The 21345-nt window shown below is 43.5% G+C and overlaps 1 protein-coding gene across 2 annotated transcripts in view; it reads left to right on the forward strand.

Moving 5' to 3' along the window:
- EBF2 (EBF transcription factor 2) overlaps nt 1-21345 on the forward strand; it is a 122743-nt gene that overhangs the window by 68069 nt on the left and 33329 nt on the right. The window lies entirely within an intron of this gene.

A 21345-nucleotide genomic window follows, 5' to 3' on the forward strand; every position in this document is an offset into this window, starting at 1 on the left:
GTGCATCCCCAAATCGGACACAAAGTGCATCCCCAAATCGGACACAAAGTGCATCCCCAAATCGGACACAACGTGCATCACCAAATTGTGTCTCGGGGAGGACCTGTGAGGCTGGGGCTGGCTTTCTTTTATTGTGTTTTATTTATTTCCCCCCGCTCCTCTCCAGGTTCCCCCTTCTGCCCCTGCCAGGGTTGCTCAATCCCTTGCAAGCAGAGGAGGTCGCAAACACTGGTGCATATGCAGGAGCCAAACAAATCGCCTTTCTGCGGGGTTGGGTGACATGTGTCACCCCCTGTCACGGCGGAACAAGGGAGGCAAAGTGCCCAGACAAAGGCGGGGGTGGGCTGGCCCCGCCCTGGCAGAGCCTGACCCACACGCGGGGCTTTGTGCGGCAGCTGCCGCCTCTCATTGTTCCCCGAGCCGCTCCCCGCCACCCCTGACAACAGCCACTGCCGCTGGCATCCCACCCCGACATCTGTTCAGCTTTATTGATGCTCTCCTGGAGGAATTCCCAGTGTAAACAGGGAATTCTCCACGGGAACCCCGTGTTGTAAAAGGGATGAGCTGCATAATGCAAAGATTTAACCACTATTTAAAGGTGTGACACTTGATTGAGAGTGACTTGATTTTTTTTTTTTTTTTCTCTCTCTCCCCTCTCCTCAGCCACCTTTAACTGGATTTGGCACAAAATGGATTGACTTTTTTTTTTTTTTTTAATTTTTTAAAAAAACTTCTTAATTTTGGGTAGGATTTCTCCTCTTCCTTTCTCCCCCTCCTCCCTTCTTTTGTTTCATTGTCAGGGTGAATGAAAACTCGGAAAGGGAGAACACCAAAAATGGAAAACAAAACAAAAACATTGCAAAGGTGGGAGAGAAAAACCTGGTTTGTGTGGAGAGGAGTCTGGTTACTCCTCTAAAAGCTGTCAAAGCCCACCTACTCCTAGGACTGACAACAAATGGCTTGGAGATCTTTGTGTCTCTCTGCTGAGAATTCCTTCTGAGGGGGCTAGAAACTGGGACAGAACGTTCAACATCCACAGTAATAGGAAGGAAAATCAGGTACTGAGCCATAAAACCTCTTAATTCCTGCTCTTTCTCCCGGTATTTTTAAAAGGGAATCCTGTGTTCTTCCAATGTGCCTTGGTTTTCCCTGCGAGCAGCAGCAGCAGCTCTGCTCCTGTGGAAAATATTCCACCGGATTTTGGCACCCAAAGACCTGATCCAAAATCCATAACAGCTGATGAGGATCAGCCCATTGATCGGAATTGGCTCTGGGGCAGGACATGGGATGCTGAGGTGGCCAGAACAGCACGAGGGGCTGGGAATTGCTGTGTGTTCTCCTCATCCAGGGAGCACCACGAGGACACCAGAGCTGGCGCTCTGCACTGCCTGGTTTGTTTAAATAAATATGTGAAAATAAACGGGGACGCTTGAAATGCAAACAGGAGGTTCTCTGCTAATCAGATCAAGCAAAAATGTACCGAAAAAAATCATGCTACAAAAGTCCTGCAGAATTTTAACAGGATATAAACTGATATTATTCTGTTGGATTTGCTCTATAAACCGTTGTGTCTCAGGCTGGAATTCCAGCTGGGGTTCCCCAAGCCCAAACACATGGTTATTTAAATTAACTCTGGATCTGGCCTATAAATCCTCATTCTTTGTTCAATTCTGGCTGTATTTTATTGTTTTAATTTGTGTGTTAGGTATAAATATTTCTGCTATTGGATGACACACAGGTAGAAGAACAACCCCCAAACAGTGAAGTGCAATAAGAGACACCAAACCTACACTAAAAATTACACAGAAGGAAATAAAATGTTATAAATGCTTAAGGAACAGGAAGAAGGGCTACATTAAAGGCAAATCTCTGAAGTCTGAAAATGTTATACTTAAAATCAATTCAAGGTTAGACTGTGTTAGGCACAGAGAATACTCTGTAGTTATTTTGGTTCTTCCTGGGATATAATCTTCCAGGCTGGAGTTTTTATTAGGTTTATAGCATCACTGGGATGAATAAAGTAATCTCAAACTCGTAGCAGAAATGCATAGTCTGCATTGGTTTGGATTAATAAAAATTTCTGAGGTGGTTGTTACGAGGAAAGGTCTTATTGAAACGATAATGTGAACTTTTATTGGATTGTCTATAGGATTTCACAGTCTGTTGTGTTTTTATTCCATAATTCCACTGGATTGCTTAAAAAATATTGCAAATCTACTGATAGCATCTCATTTTAAAATTAAAATTAAATTTAAATTGGAAGGATTTTAGAGGAATTTCTTTTACAAATCTCTGGCTAAGTTATATTAGTGCCTTCTGAAATTCTTTCCAACGTGGGGGGGGGGGGGGGAAAACGTCTGAGCTTGTTTAAAAGGAAAAAAATCCAGAAACATCCTCCCTCCCTCAAAACCAAGTGGCCAATTGAACATCTTTTTGTGGAGCTGATAGGAAATGTGGGCTGCAAAAGATGATCTTTAAGGTCCTTCCAACCCAAACCAGTCTGGGATTCTGTGAAATGCGGGGTCTGAGTGACCAGAGGGATCCTCCAGGGCCAGCACAAGTCCTTAGCAAGGACAGGCAGGGCTCCCAAAAAAGTCAAAGCAGCATCAGGTCCTGGAGATTATCTTGAGACTAAAACCAGGATTGTAGGGAAAGGAACAGGAGGCTCCTAATGAAGTTACAGCGAGGTGGGGTTGAAGTTATTTGTAGGAGTGTCTCTAATTAGAATGCCTCATTTTCCCCCTCACTTCTGCTTTCCCCTTGCTCCTGGTAGTGGAAAATCAGGAATACAAACACCAGGGGCGTTGATGGATGGCCAAAGTCGTGGCCAAATCCCACTTTGAGCTTCCTGTACAGCTCAAACTCAAACACAAAGAGAAGTTGCTACTGGAATTCTCCCCAGCAGTCAATCAAGACCACATTTACAATGGAAAATTCAGCTTCCCCTCAGAGCAAACCTCTTAAAGATTTAAGGATGTAAACAATTCCCTTGTAAGATTTGTTTGGAGCATGAAGTGATCACGGTTTCATTAGAGCATGCCTCTTGCTGGTGTCCTGAAATTCAGCTTTTCTCCCCTACTAGGTGTAAATATTTGGGGAAAATAGATATTTTCCAAAAAAAATAGCAAACATTCTGTGTATTTGTCTTAGCGTGAGAAGAGTGACAAGACTTATGTGTTTATACACTTAATAAATGTGTGTATAGTACCTATACGTGTACGAATGCATATTTGCACAAATCTATTTGCATCCAGGCCAAATAATAGCTGTTATTATTAAGTTCAGCTTTTATCAATTTGTTGGTAGATTCAGGCACTATTTAAAACCAAAAACCCTCCAAACCAGAAATCCACATCTGAGCTTTTTCCTAATCAGTTCCCTCATTTTGCTAATATTCTAACGACTGTCAATTTACTTCAGTGGTGCCATTTGCAGAATTTTCCAATTAGCAGGAAACCTGTTCCACCTTCTCCCATAATTACAGGGGACTCGCTTCAGATCAGCTGTGGCCAGACAGCATCTGATGCACTTGCCAAAATCTGTGCACAGTGAGTTTTTTTTTTTTGTGTGTGTGTGTGTGTGTGTAATTTTTTTTAACCTTTGCATGAGCTGGCACAGACTTTACATCTCTGTTGTAGGCAGGGAGCTCCCTCAGTAGTGGCATGTGTCAAAATATCCCAATAATTCCTGATAAACACACCACAGTGAGAACACAAATACCAGCCTAGCCATGCTTTGATGGGGCATGATGGATGCTCAGTGCCTTGCACTGACACAGATAACTGTGTACAGCTGTGAAAATCAGGTAAATATTCAGTCTCTGTTGTGTTCTGCTCACACCAGATGATTTTATTCAAGAAACATCTATTTGGTCACTTTTTATCACCTCTATCCGCCGGTGTCTGTGTCACACAATGTCCTGACACTCTCTGATGTTACCCCAGCTGATCAAAAAGCAATCAACCCCTTTTTTTTCAGAGCTGCTTAACCAGCTGATATCACAGCCCTAACAATGGAGCAGCAATAACTATTATTGTTACATGAAAAGAAAATATATTTAATAATAAGCTCATTGATTTTTAACAGCATCTCTGTGTTGCCTAATTGATGGGAAGTTGTATGTTTGTGTAGCCAACGGGGGTTATGAATTAAATATGGTCATCATTCCTTGAGGGATGCATGTCAATGCAAGAAGGATGGAGGATCTACATCTCCCCCAAGCTAAACAATCCCCTTGTAAAAGACATAGGGAAGCCCAGAATGGGAGGAAGGAGGGGGAAAGGGAATAAAAAGCATCCATCACTGTTTATTAAGTGCTGCTACTTGAAGGTAAAAGGGGTATTGAACTGTTTTCAAATTGGAAGGAATGTAGCTAGACAAAACATTGATGGTGATATTAGGCTGGTGACAAATTTTATTCATTTGTCCACATTTATTACAGCAGCAGTTTGGAATGATTTATGCCTCTCGCCCCTCTGAGCCTCTCTGCATATGCACACACACCGAAATTCAGTGTCTTTGAGTAAGAGAGGAAAACTCTTTTGGTGACAGGCACAAAAATATGGGGTAAAAACATCTGGAAATGTTGGATTTTGAATTTAAGACACTGAAGAGGCTGGTGAGCAGTCCTTGGTGAAAAATAGGCTCATTGGAAGATGCCTCAAAGTGGGCATTGATAGAGAATCTCTGGGCACTTGTGCAGACCTGGGCCGGACTGTGCTTAGCTCAGAGGGACATGGGCAATGTTGGGGGATGCCAAGGACTGCAATAGTTTATTTTTTGGAGATTTTAAAGATGCAGAGCTCTCTGGAAGCCCAACCTTCCCAGGTCTTGAGCCTGAGCTGTAAATTAAAGGGAAGCTCTGAGCTCATTGCACTCCTGATGAGCAGTGGCAAGCAGAGCATGGTTCAGTGCTTGTATGAGCCACCTCCAGGGTCTCACTCACATCTGTACAGTCTGTCCTAGGACCTAAGAGCCCCCAAAATGCCCTCCCATGCATTTATTGGTGTGCTTTATTCTGCAGACCGGCACATTTCTCCCCTGATGTGGCAATTCTTGGTCTGTAGTGAACACAACGGTTGTTACCTGCCACTTTTCAAGTTCCTTTTGCCCAAGTTTTATCTCATTCTTCCCCCATTTTAGGATCATTTTGTGTCTGCTCAGCAGTTCAACTTGGCCAAAGAAGGCAAGGTCGGTGGGTATCAGTGGGCAGCAACTATTTGACCACGAAATGCACATGGAAGGGTCATAACAGCACAAACTTTGCTGTCCCCAGGGCAGTTCTGAGGGCTGCTGGACCATCCAAGTCTGGGTAGGGCTTTGTCAAAAAGTTGTGAAAAAATTCCTGTTACAGGGTGTCTGAATCATAAATGCCATTCTGTTTTCTTCTGTCTGCTGCAGTTCCATGGTCAGATCTCTGATTCTGCTGCCATTAATGGGGATAATGTAATGCAGAGCAAAGTTTGGGGTGATCATATGTGTGCAGGGCACGGAGTTTGCAGATACAACTCTGGCTGCAGTAGAATATTGAGTCTTAATCATCAAAGAATTTCTGCTAACTTTTAGTAAGAAACGGAGCTGGAGTGGTGGTGTTTGTCAGAGCAGGATTTGTTCTTGTAAACAGCTACAATGAAAACAAAACCAAAACCACTGGAGGTAGTAAATAAGTGAGTAGATTCACACCAAGGCTGTGACAGGCAGAGTTTGAAACACTTAGCCCAAAGTTTATCCCAAGCAGGGAGTTCCCCACAGGATGCTGCAGGAAAACGAAAATCACCCTCCCACCCAGAAAAGGAACAAAATGCTCACGGTGGGAGGATTGGTTCTGAGAAAGCAGGAGCGTTTTTTAACCAGGAGAGTCATGGTTTTGAATCATTTCTTACTGTCAGCTTCACCTCCCACTTCTGATTCCAGCTTCAGACGCTCCGAGGTGGGAGCAGTCATTGGTAAAACAAAACTTCTGCTGGATCCAAGCAAGGCTTTGGAGCCGATTTCCCCTCATTGTTGGATCCTTAGAGGCTCCAGAAAGGGACTGTTCCATCTCCTGCTCTTTTTTATAACTGCTGGGACAGCGAGGCCCTGATCCCTCTTTAAGGGTTTTGGGGAGTCTTTTAGTAAAAATAACTCCTGTCACTGAGAGGGAAAGATGTTCACAGGTCCCCAGGCATGGCCAGCCCAGGCAGCCACAGCCACGGGGAGCCAAACCAAACCCCGGCAGGGAATGGGAGAGGAAAAGCCCTTTAGAAAAACAATTTCACCTTTTTCCAGAGTTTTGTCCTTTTCTAAGCTCCAGCACAAACAGTGCCAAGCATAATAACTGCCCGATTATTTTTGCTCAGGTGCTCAGGAATACGAGCTCACTCAACAAGGAAAGAAAATGAGCAGGCTTTTATTTTATTAGAAAGAAACGCTCTGTTGTGTGTAAAAGACACTTCTCCCCTAATATTTTACTTGCTAATGGATAAGTACAAAGTAATTATGTAGGACAGATTAAATGGTTTCTAATGCCTCATTTCAAGAGTTATACTGAATGTTTTCCTAAGCTGTCCTCCAAATTGGTAGTCTAATTAAGCAACAAAAAATTATGCTGGCATTCACTGAATTATTGCGAAACCAGAATTTAGACTGAAACTGTTCAGTAATTTTTTTTTGGTGGAAGGTAGAGAGGAAAAAGAGTAATGGAGAAGGGAGTTATTTGGGATCTGTTATTAGAAGAATGGACTAATTGTCTAAAAATTTTTAAGTGTCCTGGCAAAGATCAGAGTTTCTGCCTTTACATTTCATGGTCTGATGCTTCCTTGTGAGTGTGATCAGTATATTTAAACCCCAAAAGCTTCAGAGCTGTGGCACGTCCTCGTAGGACACACTGAGATGTGCAAGTCTTTTAGTTCATCTGAACTAAATCCTCATCTTCTAGACAGAGATGTCAGGTTTTGGTTCTGGGTCCCCAAGAAAACCCATTTTGCCAAAATTAATGTCTGTGAAGTCACTTAACCGTAAATCTCTGTATCGAACTGAATTTTTGGCTGTAAGGTCTCACAAGGCAAACGTTGCTGTCATTATCCTGCTAAAAATGATGCACAGTTTCCTACAGAGACACTTTGGAAGCATCTCCCGGCACTCCCAGTGCAAACCCAGCTCAGGCTGGGGCTCTGGGGGCTGTTTGAGCTCACAGCTTTCGCCAGAGCTGGAATTGTACACTTAGGCATGAAGAAACTTTGCAGAGTTAATTTTCTTGGTAGCAAAAAACACCTTTGAAAATGTTCTGGTCTTTTATGGAGCATTTTCTCCTCTCCTGCTGGTTCCTTTTAAGATGGATTTTGGGCCCAGTGGACCATAAGTCCTGTAAAATTGCTGTTCCACAGATATTCCAGGAGATACTTCCTAACAGCTCCAAAGGAGCCTTTACAAGGGATTACATAATGATGTGGAGTCATTGAAATCTTTCTGCCTATTGGGGGAAAACTCAGTTGTGCAATAGAGTGGGGAGGGAATAGACAGGAGCTGATTTCATGGGAAAAAGTCTTTACCTGCTCCAAATCATTATAACTTAACAGTTTCTGTGTGGCTTTACATAGCTGAGAGTATTTGAGAAAACCAGGGAAAAAACCTGTAGGAAATAGTAGAAAGTTCAGCCATCACAAGGCTGTCACCATCCTCAGTTACAGCAGTGGAATTTAAGAAGGGATTTTTAAAAATCAATTTATCAAAGCTACTGCGCACCTGCACATTGTGTTACTTCCTCTTAACCTGACTTGACTTCAGTGAGGTTAAGGTTGGTTTTTAGGAGGTTTAAATTAAAACAAAGCGAGAGTTTAAATTAGGAGGCAAAAATTAGGATAGCAAATTTCCAGTGTTTTGAGTAGAGCCCACATTCCCTCCGACTGAAAATTTCACTGTCAGTCCTGAAGCCTTAAATCAAAGCAACCCTACTTAGGCTTTAGTCAAGCAACAACTGCAGCATTTCATTTGGGAGCCTCAGAAACCACCCTTGCTGTTAGATGAGCTTGGTGAGAGGGTCTAAAAGTGGAGAAATGGAAATAATTCCTTTTAATTTTTTTTTGTTTTAAAAAATCAAACCATATGAAGAAACAGAATTTTACAATGGCAAAGCTCAGGATCTATTTTTCCTTAGAAGTCCTGTGCAGTTTGTGCCACAGCTTGCTCAGCATCTCTCTGAGTGTCAGGGATTGCACTGATTTAATGTTTTCCAACAAGCTGCACTCCTTCCTTCCCCTAACCCATCCTGACACTGCAGGGACTGAGTCCTTATCCAGTGCCTCATCCTACAAGTTCTCCCTAACGGCAGCGCGACTCCCATTAGCCTTCCTTGATGTCTATTTACCATAGCAGCTTCTCAATTATTTAAAATGTAAACATCTGGATTAAATAAATGAAGAAAACATCCAGCAAATGTTGCAGGCACTCGAAAACTTTTCTCCAGGAATGATGGCTGCAGTAGGACTTGGGAAGGGAAAAGCAAATCCAAAATTCACTGCACACATCAGGCTCTCGGTGCACCGGGGACATGGGCAGGAAGTCCTAAAGCTGGGAACTGCCAAGAGACCTTTCTCGGTGGAGAGCACGTTGTGATGATGCATCTGGAACGGTACCTTGTTATTCAAGGCATCCAAACAGGAGGATTTTCCAATCAAGAAGCCAACTGTCAGCTGGCAATCTGTGCTCTCGTGGATGTGTGTGTGCCTGCACATAAAACATGGAGTACGTGTGCACAGAAATATGTTGGACGTCTCCAAGAGATAAAGTGGGTTGGATTTTCTCCCTGAGAAGTTTTTCAAGCTCAGTTAATGTGGGTCTGTGTCCAGCTTTGTCACTGCCAGGCTCTTGACAGAGCCTCATCACTGGCTTTTGCAACCCCTCCTTCAGCACCAGCCTCGGTCCCTGGGATCTCCACAAACTGGGGAGGAATATCAGGATTTGAAGTGAGTGAAGAATGTGTTTGGAAACATCTGGAGCCCTCTCACGAGCTCATTAGTCTGGTCATAAAGCAGAGCCTTGCAGAAGTCTTCCCTTAATGGAATTTAAACCAACCCTGAACAATGCTGTGTGGGAATGACCGGCTCTGGGTGGGCTCTTGGTTACTTTGGGAGGCTGCTGGGGACTTGGGGTCTTTGTCCATCACTGGATGGAGTTGTGTGATCAGAAACTGGGTGGGGATAGAAAGTTTGGGCACTCAACTTGTCCCAAACTGCCCGCAGTGTTCAGCCTCCTGCAATTCCCCTTGAGGAGATGTAGAATCATGGAATATCCTGAGCTGGAAGGGACCCACAGGGATCCTCAATCCAGCTCCTGGCCCTGCACAGACACCCCAAAATCCCACCTGGGCATCCCTGGCAGCGCTGTCCAAACGCTCCTGGAGCTCTGGCAGCCTCGGGCCGTGCCCATTCCCTGGGGAGCCTGGGCAGTGCCCAGCAGCCTCGGGGGGAAGAACCTTTCCTGATATCCAACCTGACCCTCCCTGGCACAGCTCCAGCTCTTCCCTGGGTCTTGTCCCTGCTCACAGAGAGCAGAGAGAAGCTGCAGACCCCGCTGAGTCTCTCCTCAGCCTTCTCCAGCTGAACAATCCAAGTGCCCTCAGCTGCTCCTCCTGTGCCCCCTTCAGACCCTTCCCCATCCTCGTGGCCCCCTCTTAACATTTTGAGTCCAAAGCCAGGTCTGTAACCCCCATGGGAAGAGGCCCAGGAACAGGATATTTTTGCATTTGGTGCAAAAAAAGTGCATCTGCACTTTCAGTGGGTGGAAGGTCAGGAGCTGAAATTTCCAAGTGTTAACTCAGAATCTCTCCCAGCAGCCCTGGGAATGCTCTTGGCTCTGGCCGGAGGGAAAGGCTCTGTAGCTGAACACAAAAACTTCATGAGTATACACACAGACGTGCTGGGGTGGTCAGGGGGGAAATCAAAGCTGCGACCTTCCCCACAAAGCCTGTGCTGAAGGAGCAGCTCCCTCTCCAGAATTCCGTGTCCTGCAGGAGGATTCCTGCTAAAGCTGGCTCTGAACATATGAACTCTGTTAGCTCAGGTGAGCGGCAGGCTCTGCATTGTCTGCAGCGGTGTGGGAATAGGTGTTACACATACACACCGAAATGAAAGCAATCTCATGCTTCAGGGTGTAAATTGATCACTGGAAAGGTCAGGAAGCAATTTTCCTCTGCTGTTAACATCACTGCACAACCTGGGGTGCGTGAGGGTGTGTGCACACGTGAGGGAGAGGGAAGGAGTGAAGGGAAGCAATTTCTCCTGTAGCATAAAGTATTGGCCAGGGGCAAAACAACTTCCTGCAGCCACGAGTTTCTAGCAAAGGGACTGCCCAAGTGCTTGGATTTTACCGTGCTGGGATTGCTGGGTGCCCAATTTAAAGCACTTTTAAGGAGTGTGGTTTTAGTGATGTATTTCAAGAATATTTGGGCTGTTTCAGAGCTAAGACTTGGCACTTGTAGTTGGTCTTGTTGCATGAAACCTATTCTTGGAGCTTGTTCTGGTCCTTCCCACAACCTCCTGCCCTTTCCTACAGCCCCACAATAAGACCATGAAAAAACCGTATCAGCTCTCTTCACTGGTATCTCACCTCTTTGCCAATTAACAGAGTCCGTACCCCAAAATCCTGCTGCCTTTTTGGTCTCTGTATGTGCTACATCAGAGGGTACTGAAAAGGTTAATTAAACTTGGAGGCCAGTACCCAGGGATGAATGAATGAAATGACTGCAGTACGAGGTGGGATCACTTGAAAGGTATTAATTTTTTTGCAGCACGTAAGGAATTTTCTTGTTCCTCATAAACACAAGATGGTGCATATGTGTCTAAAATATTAAGTCTCTGGAAAAAGAGTTGATTTCTGAGGATATATGTTAAAATATAGGAAAGCGTGGGGTTCAGAGTTCAGAATTTTTCTCTTTAAAGCAAAATTGCCTCTCCATACACAGGCAGATGTGCACACACACAATCTTTATCAGGAGTTGAAACAACAAAAAAGTGAAAAATCATTTTGGCTGAGGCAGATTCCATGGCCAAAGAACTGGGAAATAGTGGGAAGCCCCCGGCACCAGAAATCTGAAAGATGTGGGTGTTGATATTTGGGGTTGGCCTCATGCTGTGGCTGCAAAATCTCTTCTTCTGACAAAACTGGAATAGCTTTAAAGAATTTCAGGGGCTTGCTCGTGTACCAGCCCCGTGGCTCTGGAGATACAGATTCTATTTCTGCCTCAGCCATGTGACCTATATATCTTTGGGCCAATTCATCCATGGTTTAAAAAAAATATAAGTGCAGGCAGAAACGTGGAGGGAAAAATACAGACCTAATCCTGATGGGGTTTTTTTCTTAACTCATTACATCTTTTCTGTTTGCTGAGTTGGGATATTGGAAGGTAAGAAATGGAGATGGATGAGGCAGAGAGATGTTTCCTTTGTTCCTCTTTAACTTCCTCTGTCACCTGGTGATGTGTCCAGTGGCTATTAGGAAAACAACATCTATTGGGGCTGTCTGTAAATTGGTAACACAGAATTGTTAGAGCTGTTCCATGTTCAGTCCTTCAGTCCGTGGTGATCTCATGATACTGCTGTGCTTTGGGAGTGGACAGGATTCCAAGAGTGCCATTTTCCTGTATTTTTAATTTCAAGACAATATTTCTTCCCCCAAAGAGAGGCCTTTGTTCAACATGTGCCATTCACAAGGACCTCTCTGCTCTGAGGAGGTTCTGATAAGTTCAAGCACAGCAGAATAATTTCCTGTCTTCCTTGGGCCAGAAGGTTGTTGGGTTTGATTTTTATTTTTAAAAACGAGTGATTTCCTATGGACTGTCCAGTAGGAAATACTAGAAAGAGGCTTGGTTGGCACACGGTGCCAAGCACTTGTCCTGTTTAAGCTTTTATGTTTTCTGTTTATGCTCAACCCAGGTCAATTTAAATGATGTATTTATCTAAAGAGCATTTGTCCAAATTAATAGAAAAATAACTGAAACCTCAGGCAGAAGTGTCAGATGAGGGTTACGTGCATTGTTTGGAGCAGACAAGCCACACTTCCCTCCGATAGGAATTAATTTTTTTTCTTTCTTCCTTTGTTGGGAAGCAGGAGGTCTTGTCACAGATTTTGCTTACTCACAGTTGAGTCAAACACAGGGTGATGGTGGTGCTGAATTTGAGGAGGATTGAGGGGCAGCCAAAACCAGGAGCAGTAGAGCTGAAATGCTGCATCCCAAAGTAGGTAAATAAATACAGGGATTGAGGCTTCAGACAATGTCTTTAAATATAATATTCATATTATTGTGGGCATCCTTGTTTGCAAAATATCCTGCGATGTTTTGGATCCCTCTCTTTCCCTGCATGATTATTTTAGAGAGAGATATTTTAGATCTTAAGACTGGGCTGTTTTAAGCACACGGGTTCTCTGTGCATCAGTCTGTGGCCTCCAACCCAGCCCATTTAAACCTGCTCTGGCACGTGCCCTTCTCTGCAGCCCAGCTCTCCAACATGAAAGCAGAACCCTTCATTTTAATCATTAGAGAATGAATCCAGTGCTAATAGCACTTAATTGTTTCTCTAGAATGCTCTCAGTTGGTTTTGGCAGCCGGCGTGAAAACAATTCCAAATCCCATCAAAGGAGCTGATCCACACCCAGCATGTCCAGGGTGAGGGGTTGAGACAGCGCTGGGGTGGCATCAGAGCATCTCCTGATCCTACACGAGGTTCTGTCATCCTGCCCTGCCTCACTCCGTGATCTTGGAAGGTCCGAGGCATAAAAGCAAAAAAAAAAAAAAAAGGAATAAAACAGACACAGAAAATCTTGGTCCGTGCCCCTGAAAATAATGTGCTGACGGTCTCCTCAAGCACACACCTCTATTAATCTTGACTTTCTTGAAGCCTGCCCGCTAGTTTGAATTTGTATGCGACATCAAACATACCTTTTCACATATGTTCTTTGCAGATTTTTTTTAACAGTTACTTAGCAGTTTATAGAAGGAAGTGAATGATCTCATCAAGCTGCTTAGAAATTAAAAAAAAATCTGTGCTTATTAATTATGCAGGATTAGTCTAATTATAATTCAGCAAATTAATTAGCGACAGAAGGTGTTCTGAAACATTGGAGTACATTTGCATGTTAAATGGAGAGGCTAGTCTGTAATATATGTAAATTTATGCATGGCTTCATAGTTTAATTTAAAAATTTGCAGCTGCATATGGTATGGGAGCAGGTGAAAAGTCAGTTTTAGTTTAATGATGCTAACAAACATTGGATGCTGTCCTGTCTTAGGGAAGGAATGCGCTGAATGCACCCCTATCTGCCAATCCATAAATCTGTCATAGGAATATAATGTTACACCAATGCTCGGATTCAAGGTCATCTGTGCCTAGACCTAGAAGTACAATAGGTGCAGATCTACCCTCTGAATAGCCCTGGAGAAGGGCGGAGGCAGAACGTGCCTGGACCCCGAGCTGCTGGGATGTAAATCTGCCTCTTTAGCAAATGAATGCGCGTTTATTCCACACAAACCCAGTTTGGGGACAGATCCCTTCACAACTGACTGAGAGCTCTGAGCTGGGTGATATCTGCTCTGGCAGGTGTAAAATGGGAGCCTAACCTTGGTTCCATCCCTAACGTTCACATCAGTGCAGCTCTGTGATCTCCTGGAGTCGCTGGGAAGTTATTTCCAAGTTCTGCATTGACTGCAGGGTCGGGAGTTTTTCTGTGCCGGGCTCTGCCATCTGGCAGCGACAGTAAAAACCAGCAGAGCCAGCAGAGAGAGGCCGCTGGTGTAATTGGTGCTCACTGTTCAGCCTAGCATGGCTCAACATACTGAGGTTTTGGAGGGAGATGGGCTGGGAGGATGGAAGAGTCACAAGAGAAAGGAATTGTAGGTTTCTCTCGGTATGGGAAAAAAAAAATGAGTGGGGATTGAGGTCCGTGCTCGTTTAACACCTCTGTCAGCCTTTCTGGGATCTGCAGAGTTTGCAAAGTAGATCCTGAGATAAATTTGCACCTGTGTAGAGCTCAGAGGATGAAGTGACACCGAAAATGACTGGATTTAAGCAGGACTGAAGATCAGCCTCGAGCGTGTGTGTGGTGGCACAGCCCAGCTCCAAATCTTGCGTGTGCTGCTGAGGCTGACACGAGTGTAAAGAGCAAGACCTTGGCCATGTTTTCCAAACCCTGCTGGGTGTTACGAGTGGAGGCAATGAGCTCTGTGAAATTTGTGTCACTATTCGAAAGAACCAGTAAAACCCCGAGCGTGGATGGGATGTGGCTGCTGCCAGGAAAAGCAACTGGCGACAGGGCAAGGCACTGAATTTTCGGTGCCTCGACTTCCCTGTCCCTGAGATGCACAAAGCTTTTCCTCCCTGCTGTCCTTTGTGCCTCCCTTCCCCAATAACAATTTCACAACGTGGCTGGGCCGTGCCCAGCACAGTTGGAGCCCACAGACAGGGTAATAAACCGGGGAATATTATCTGAAGGTCCCTTTCAACAGCCCGTCAGCCCAATCCTCTCCTCTATTACCTCCCTGCCTATTGACTTTTGATTATGCTCTGGCATTTGGGCCCGTGCCAAATGGCATGAATAATATGGATCTTACAGGATAAATAAGCTTTTAGCCATTGTCTTGGAAGTTACTGGAAAGTTTTGGTGTGGGAGGAAAGGGGAAAGCCCAAAGGATAAAGGGGAAACTGCTCAAATTGCAAAGAGTCCTCCAAAGACTTTTTGGAGAACAATTGCAATTACAAACACGCTGTTAGTGTTGTGTTTCATTTTCAATTCGAGCCCATAGAGTTCAATTATTATTTTCATTAATGGTGTCAGGTTTTCATCAGAGTGCACAAACAAGGAGGTTTTCCTTGGAGATTCTGGATTTTTTCCCCTTAGCAAATGTGGCCATGGCAAATAAGTACATTCAGCACTGAGAAATGACTGCCTGGGTACCCGGCAGGGCACTCTGCCCCAGCCCGTGTTTCTTGAAAATGGGATCATTTTGCAACAGAAGAAGCATTTATTTACCCCAAAGAGTGTGAATTGCAGTTGTGGGGGTGCGTCCCTGCTCAGAACGAGGGGGACACAGTCTGCTTCAGGGATGAAAACTGCAAAATGTACAGAAAATCCGCAGAAAATAAATATCAAGTTTCCTGACATGTTTGGAGGTTGGGGGACACATTGCAGGTTTATATTTGGTTATTATTGGTTTGAAACGAAGATTTTTTTTTAAAAAACCAAAACCACTAGATAAAGGGTGGAGAGAAATATGATGTTCCAGGCTGCAGAGAGAGGGGATATTTGACTAGGAATTGTTCTGCGGCTGGGAGTTGGACATGGATTAAGTTCAACCATTGCTGTGGACTTGTGTGCAATGTTCTCTCTTGATCCATCTGAAATACAGGATATTTTCACCCCATGTCTTCTTTAATCCATTGTAACAGAGTGTTATCTACCTGAGTGAGAGCAGGACCTCTTGGCATGGCAAAAAAAATATAATTAGAGGCAGTTTTAGGATGGGTTCTGCCAGGCTGTAATTTTAAGGTTGATTTTTAAGTTGGTCAGATCTCTTGGGCTCGCTTAGCTGATTTCCTAACCCTGTTTTTGTTGCTTTTTCACATCTATCTCCAACATTGGCTTTTTTGAACTCAGGGCCAGAGGAAATCAGTCACTTCTGCCTTCCCCCAGGTGGCATTTCAGGGATTAGGCCCTAAATAATGTTCCCACACCAAAACTTAAACTTTAAACCTAAAATCTAAATTGGAGTGAGTGAGAAATTACTTGGAATTAAGGCAGGAGGATGGAGAAGTGTTTGCCCCATCAGGAAATGAGGATTTGGTTGGGGGTAGGAATAACAAGCATAATGTTAATCTGCTTTTTGATTGGTTTGTTTGTGTTTGGTTGGTTAGTTTGGGCTTTTTGTGTGTGTGTTTTCAGTTGGTTGTTGGTTGGTTGGTTGGTTGGTTGGTTGGTTGTTTTTTTGTGCAACTGGAGTCTTTCTATTGAAAAAACCCCGAGTGACAAATGAGCAGCCAACTCCTGCTCTCCTGGCCTAGGCTTGGGATCTCAGCATCTGACTCCTGCTCCCTTCTCTCCCAGCAAATCTCTGACAGACTCAGAAAAGTCTCCTGACCTACATATGTTGGTTTTCACGTTTGTTAAACTGGGTTCACACTTTATGCACAGGAGTTTTGCGAAGATTAATTAGCTGCTGTTTGTGGAGTATCATATAAATACTCGGGCTCACTGCAATAACCCCGCTCATTTCTCACGCAGTGGAAGGTGTGTGTTCATTTAACGTGCCTCTGTGCACTGCCTGATCCCACACTGGCTGTAACTGCTGCAAAAAAATGGGAAATTCTCTCATCGGCTCCCTAATAATACACCCTGACATAATAGATCGAAATTACTCCAGAGATAAATATTCTGATTATAAAGAAGACTTCTTCTGTGATATTCATTAAAATCAGGATGGTGATATCAAATAAATGCAATTAATTGGTTTGAAACAGCGACCTTCAAGTCTGGCCCTTTGAAAGGAAGGAATCTTGAAGTGGGGCACTGGGTAGGGTTCCTTGTCACATTTATCTCAGAGCTGGCCATGCCAAGACACACACGGGTGACCTGAGGGGAGGATGGGAGGATGATCCAGAATTCCCTTGCTCTGATGGAGTTGGAGTCAGGCCCTCACTGCAATAACACTTTTGCAGTTCACAGTATATTTAAATTTAATATTGTTTAACTGATGCTCATAATAACAACTTCTCGTTTTTTCCTTTGTTCCCTTTGTGACTTTTTGGAAGCACTGAATTGTTTAAGCGGAATTGCACCGTATCTTTATATTTTCATTAGATTTTGGTATCGCAGGATTTGCTGGTAAGCGAAATCACAATTATCCTAGATGGTAGGCGTGTTCTCATGCCAAAAATGTCTGAGGCCATAACTCCAAATTCCACAGCAACTCAAAAAAGCTGGAATTATCTCAGTATTTGCTTTACAAGGGATAATTTTTAGGTGTATCCAGAATTTTTCGGTGTATCCAGAGGCTGTTCCTAACATACAGCCAATGTTGGACCTCTTGATTCGGTACCTTTAAAGAAGCACAAAAGGTGGATGTGGTTTAAAAAATTATTCATGGGTTTATTTATTTCTTTAAACGACACCTCCTGCTGCACGTGGGACTGAGCTTTAGAGCTTCTGCCTAGTCCTGCCAAAGTCACCAGGAAGATTTTTCTGACTCCAAGAGGATTTGATTAAGGTCAATTTGATTCTTCTCACTCATCTGAGGTGGATAAACATCCTCAGAGGTGTGGAACACAGGTTCCAGTTCTAGCCAGGTACAGAACCTGATAATTTGGGCATAGACCAGCAAGATGGGAGTGTGGGTCAGAAGCTGCTTTGGAAACAGTTAAACTGATGCAAGACCTGGCTTAATTTGCCCTCACCCTTTCTCCACGTCCATGGGAACCCTCTGCATCCCTCAGCTGTGTCAGGAGTTCTCCTGGTGCTTCCCCACCAAGGATTGCTCAAGGTATTGCCAAAAAATAGTTGAGATAACACAGCTGACTTTGTACTGAAGTGGAAAAGGGGCACTTAAATGATTCATCAGCTGAACTCCTGGGCTTGGTGGGAACTCCCAGCAGGAGGAGAACTTCTAAAATAGCTCTAAAAAGAGGGAGACAGATTCAAGGTGGTGTTCTGGAGACCTCTCAAGTGCATCCACCTGCACCCAGTGAGGTCAGCGATGGAGAGAGGCAACAGGAACAGAAGTCTATACTCATAATCAATTTTGTGTCTGTGCATTAAGTCAAGCAGTTTTTCTTCAGCAATGCCAGAGTTCTCAGGGGTATTTACTGAAATTTGTTTAGGTTTTCCCCCAGCACCCCGAAATATTGAGAGGACAGGCCAAGGTCCCTCTGCTTGGCTGGAGCCAGAGTCACCTGCTAAACTCCCACCTAATTCTGCCCTTAGCAAGGCCAAAGATGGGCCAAGAAGCACCAAAATCAGCTAATTTTATATAATTCTGTTTTGTTAAAATTATTATTATTTTTGATGTATATATAGGTTAAGGCCAAAAACTGGATAAAGCGTCTTTTTAAAAGAAATTAATAAAATCTTTCTGCAATTCTCCTGTTACCCCTAAATCAGCTTCATTTAGTGCTAAACCTTCCCTCCTCGTTGCTCCCCCCAAGTCATTTTTATTCTAATGCTGCAATAAATATTAATGCCTTTCCCAGATACAACCACTTAAATATATATATATATACCTATATATATACACACACATCTATATATACACATATATATGTATGTATGTATGTATATATATATAACAACCTACCCAATACTTCCTGCAGCTGCCCAGTTGCAGCTCAAATTTGACTGGAGGAACTCTGAAAAGGAGAAAAAGAGAGATGTGGTTCAACTGGAGAAAAAAAGATAAAAATCCCTGTGTGCGCAGCTAAATGAAATTAAATTGAAATTTTGGGGTGATAGGAGGGGAATTGTCCTAGTGCAGCATATCCAGCCATCTCCAACAAACATCTTAGCAAAACAAGTAGGAATTCTGCCACAATGTTGAAGTACTAAACCCAAACCCAGCACTTTCAGAAGTGAGCGAGGCGATTTTGTGGTATCTTAAAGCGGCAAAATTCTCAGCATTTTGAGCAGCCCAGCACTTCCAGAAAGTCAAGGCACCTCTAAGACACCTCAGTGGGATCCCCCAAACTTCTGGGGTTAAATATCCAGGCTGGGGCATCCCAGGCTCGGTGGGTCTGGATGTGTTTGGTCCAGAGCAGTCGGGGAGGACTGGGAATGTTCAGCTCTGCGGCAGCTCAGGGAGAGGGGGAGTTTTGTTTCCTGTGGTTTTTTAATGGACATTGCACCCCTTGGCACGATTCAGCCTGGATTTAATTGGAATCCAGCTTCATTGTCACGTGCGCTGTTGGTTTGTGTTTGCTGGGGCTCTGAACCCTGATTTTCTGCAGGCATTTAGCAGAAAAAGGGGATTTTAGTTCCTTGCCACGCAGAGTTGTGGAGTTTGCTCGTGGATGCTGTTACATGGACATTTGGAATTTCTGCCTCTCTGTAGCTGCCTTTTGGGGTTGTGTCACCCACAATCCCCCAGGATCTGTGCTCTTCCCAAAATCAGCCCAGCTGACACAGCAAGTTCTCTCCCAGCCGCCTTTCCCGCTCATTTTCCTCATTCTTTAGTTCATATTGATCATTTTTTTCATCTCAATCAAAAGGGATGCAAGCATTAAAAAAATTAAAACAGAAGCTGGTCATTTTCCTGCTTAATTTGTTTTATTTTTCCTTAGAAGTAACAAGTTGTGGATTTTTTTTTTTGCAGTTTTCCTGCAGAATAATCAGGCAGCTGCTCATTGATTTTCATGTAAAAGTTCCTTGCCTTGGTTCGTTTTATAGTTTGGTTCCATTCTGGAGTTTTCCTTTGCACAGGCACATCTCCTGTAAGCTGTTTACATATCTGCAAATATTCTTTTTTATAACTATAAGAAGAGGGAAAGATAAAAAGGAGTGTTTGTGAGTAGCATTTGTGCCTCAAATTCTCCTGTGAATGTCTGAAGGCGCCGGCGTGCAGGGGATGTTTCCTTCTGAAAACATTTTTAGGGATAAAATCTCACCAAATCATTCATATAAAAGTGGTCACAGATTTTAGCATGGACTCGACAGGACTTATTTAATAAAATATATTCAGTGCTGCTCCCAAGGCATGAAATTGTGTAGGATTTTTAGTTTGGAAGGCATGGGGGTGCCCAGGGCCCTGCTGGCAGAAGTTGCTCTCTGAGAGCTGAGCACTGACACCTCTTTCCTGCTGAACCTCAGTGTCCTGGTGAAGTGAGATCTGAAATGAGAAGGAAGAAGGGAGAAAATAACACTCTCATCCCGAGAACATAAATATTTTAAAAATATCTAATGCATTTGTGAGAGATTTAAGGGAATATTAATTAAAAAATAGGACATTTTAATTACAAAAGAGTCCCTGGCAGGGAGGATTTTAGTGGTTTTATATGGCACAATCTGGGTCTTTTTTGTGGGTGAGGGTTTCGGAGGGGTTTTGTTTTTTCAAGCAACACACGAAAGGATCCAACCCGTGGCTTTTTCTTTGTATTTTGGGGCAGATGGAAGAGAAATCTCGTGGTGGGAGTGGTGCAGAGAAAGTGGCACTAACAAGGGAGAGCGGATTTCTGTGTTATTGTCTTGTGCTGGGGCTGGTTTGGAGGGTGTTGTTGGTAAACCCAGGAAATATCCATCTTTCTCCTTTAAAGTTCTAATTCAAGGCATGAATGTGTGAGTTCTGAAGGGACTTAGGGACTGCGGTAAAAAATCGTTGTCATAGTAACAGAAAGGGAAATAGGCCTGGCTCACCTGGGACTTTAACTTACTGCAAAAGCAGATTTTTTTTTTTTTTTTTTAAGGAAAGCACTCAGCAAGAGAAATAAATAAATAACTTGTTCTTTGTATTCGAAATCAATTCTTCAACTATTTATTTTTCCTTGTATCCAACTCTCTTTCCTTCTAAATCTATCTCGAAGTCTTTGATTTATTTTTTTAATTATAATTGTTGCGGTTAAACCCATCTTGTCTGACAAATAGAAACGGAAAGAATCACAGAGAATATTTTCACTTGCAACAGAGGATGCCAAAAAATTTCTTGCTTATGCCTTAATTTTGAAGACTTGCTTGTTTTGCTTTTAAGCCAGCAACTGTGGCTTTTCACACAGTTTCTTTACCTCTGAAATTCCCAGATTTAATCAGAAAACAAAGGGGTGAATCCTCTCCTCCGTGGACGTGAGACAAAATTTGGTGGGAAAGCTTAGAGAAAAATTCCTGCTTAATATTTCTAAACTCTAAAATCTCCATGCAGTGTTGGGTGAGTCACCCCAACAGGCTGGAGATTCCACTTGGGTGCATGACAAGCTAAACTCCACAGAATAATAAACCATATGAAGATGGGTGTATGTGACAGGGCAAAAATAATTGGCACGAGAACTTTGTGGGATGTTAATGGGTTTATCTGCTCGGACAGCGTGAGCTGTCATGTTTCACTTGAGCTCGTGTTTTCCTTATCCTCCCTCAAAATCTAGGTAGGAATAATCTGGGCTCTTGGCAGTTCTGCTCCTCTGCTTTAGTGACTGGAATCTTCATCAGGAAAAACATCATCAGGATGAAACCTCATCAGATTCTTCTCCGAGCTCTGTTTGCTCCCGGGTTTTTAATACATTCCGAGTCATTCCGAGGCTTATCTGCCTCGGAGTTGCCCTGTTGGTTTTGTGGTTTCCACAATACCATTATCCTCCTATATTGTTTCAATGAAAATCCCTCCAGACAGCCAAAGAAAGACCTTGAATG

This window comes from Corvus kubaryi, unplaced genomic scaffold (genome assembly GCF_017639235.1).
Source record: "Corvus kubaryi isolate FWS band 111438036 unplaced genomic scaffold, C.kubaryi_AGA036_p1.0 37265, whole genome shotgun sequence".
Lineage (NCBI taxonomy): Eukaryota > Metazoa > Chordata > Aves > Passeriformes > Corvidae > Corvus > Corvus kubaryi.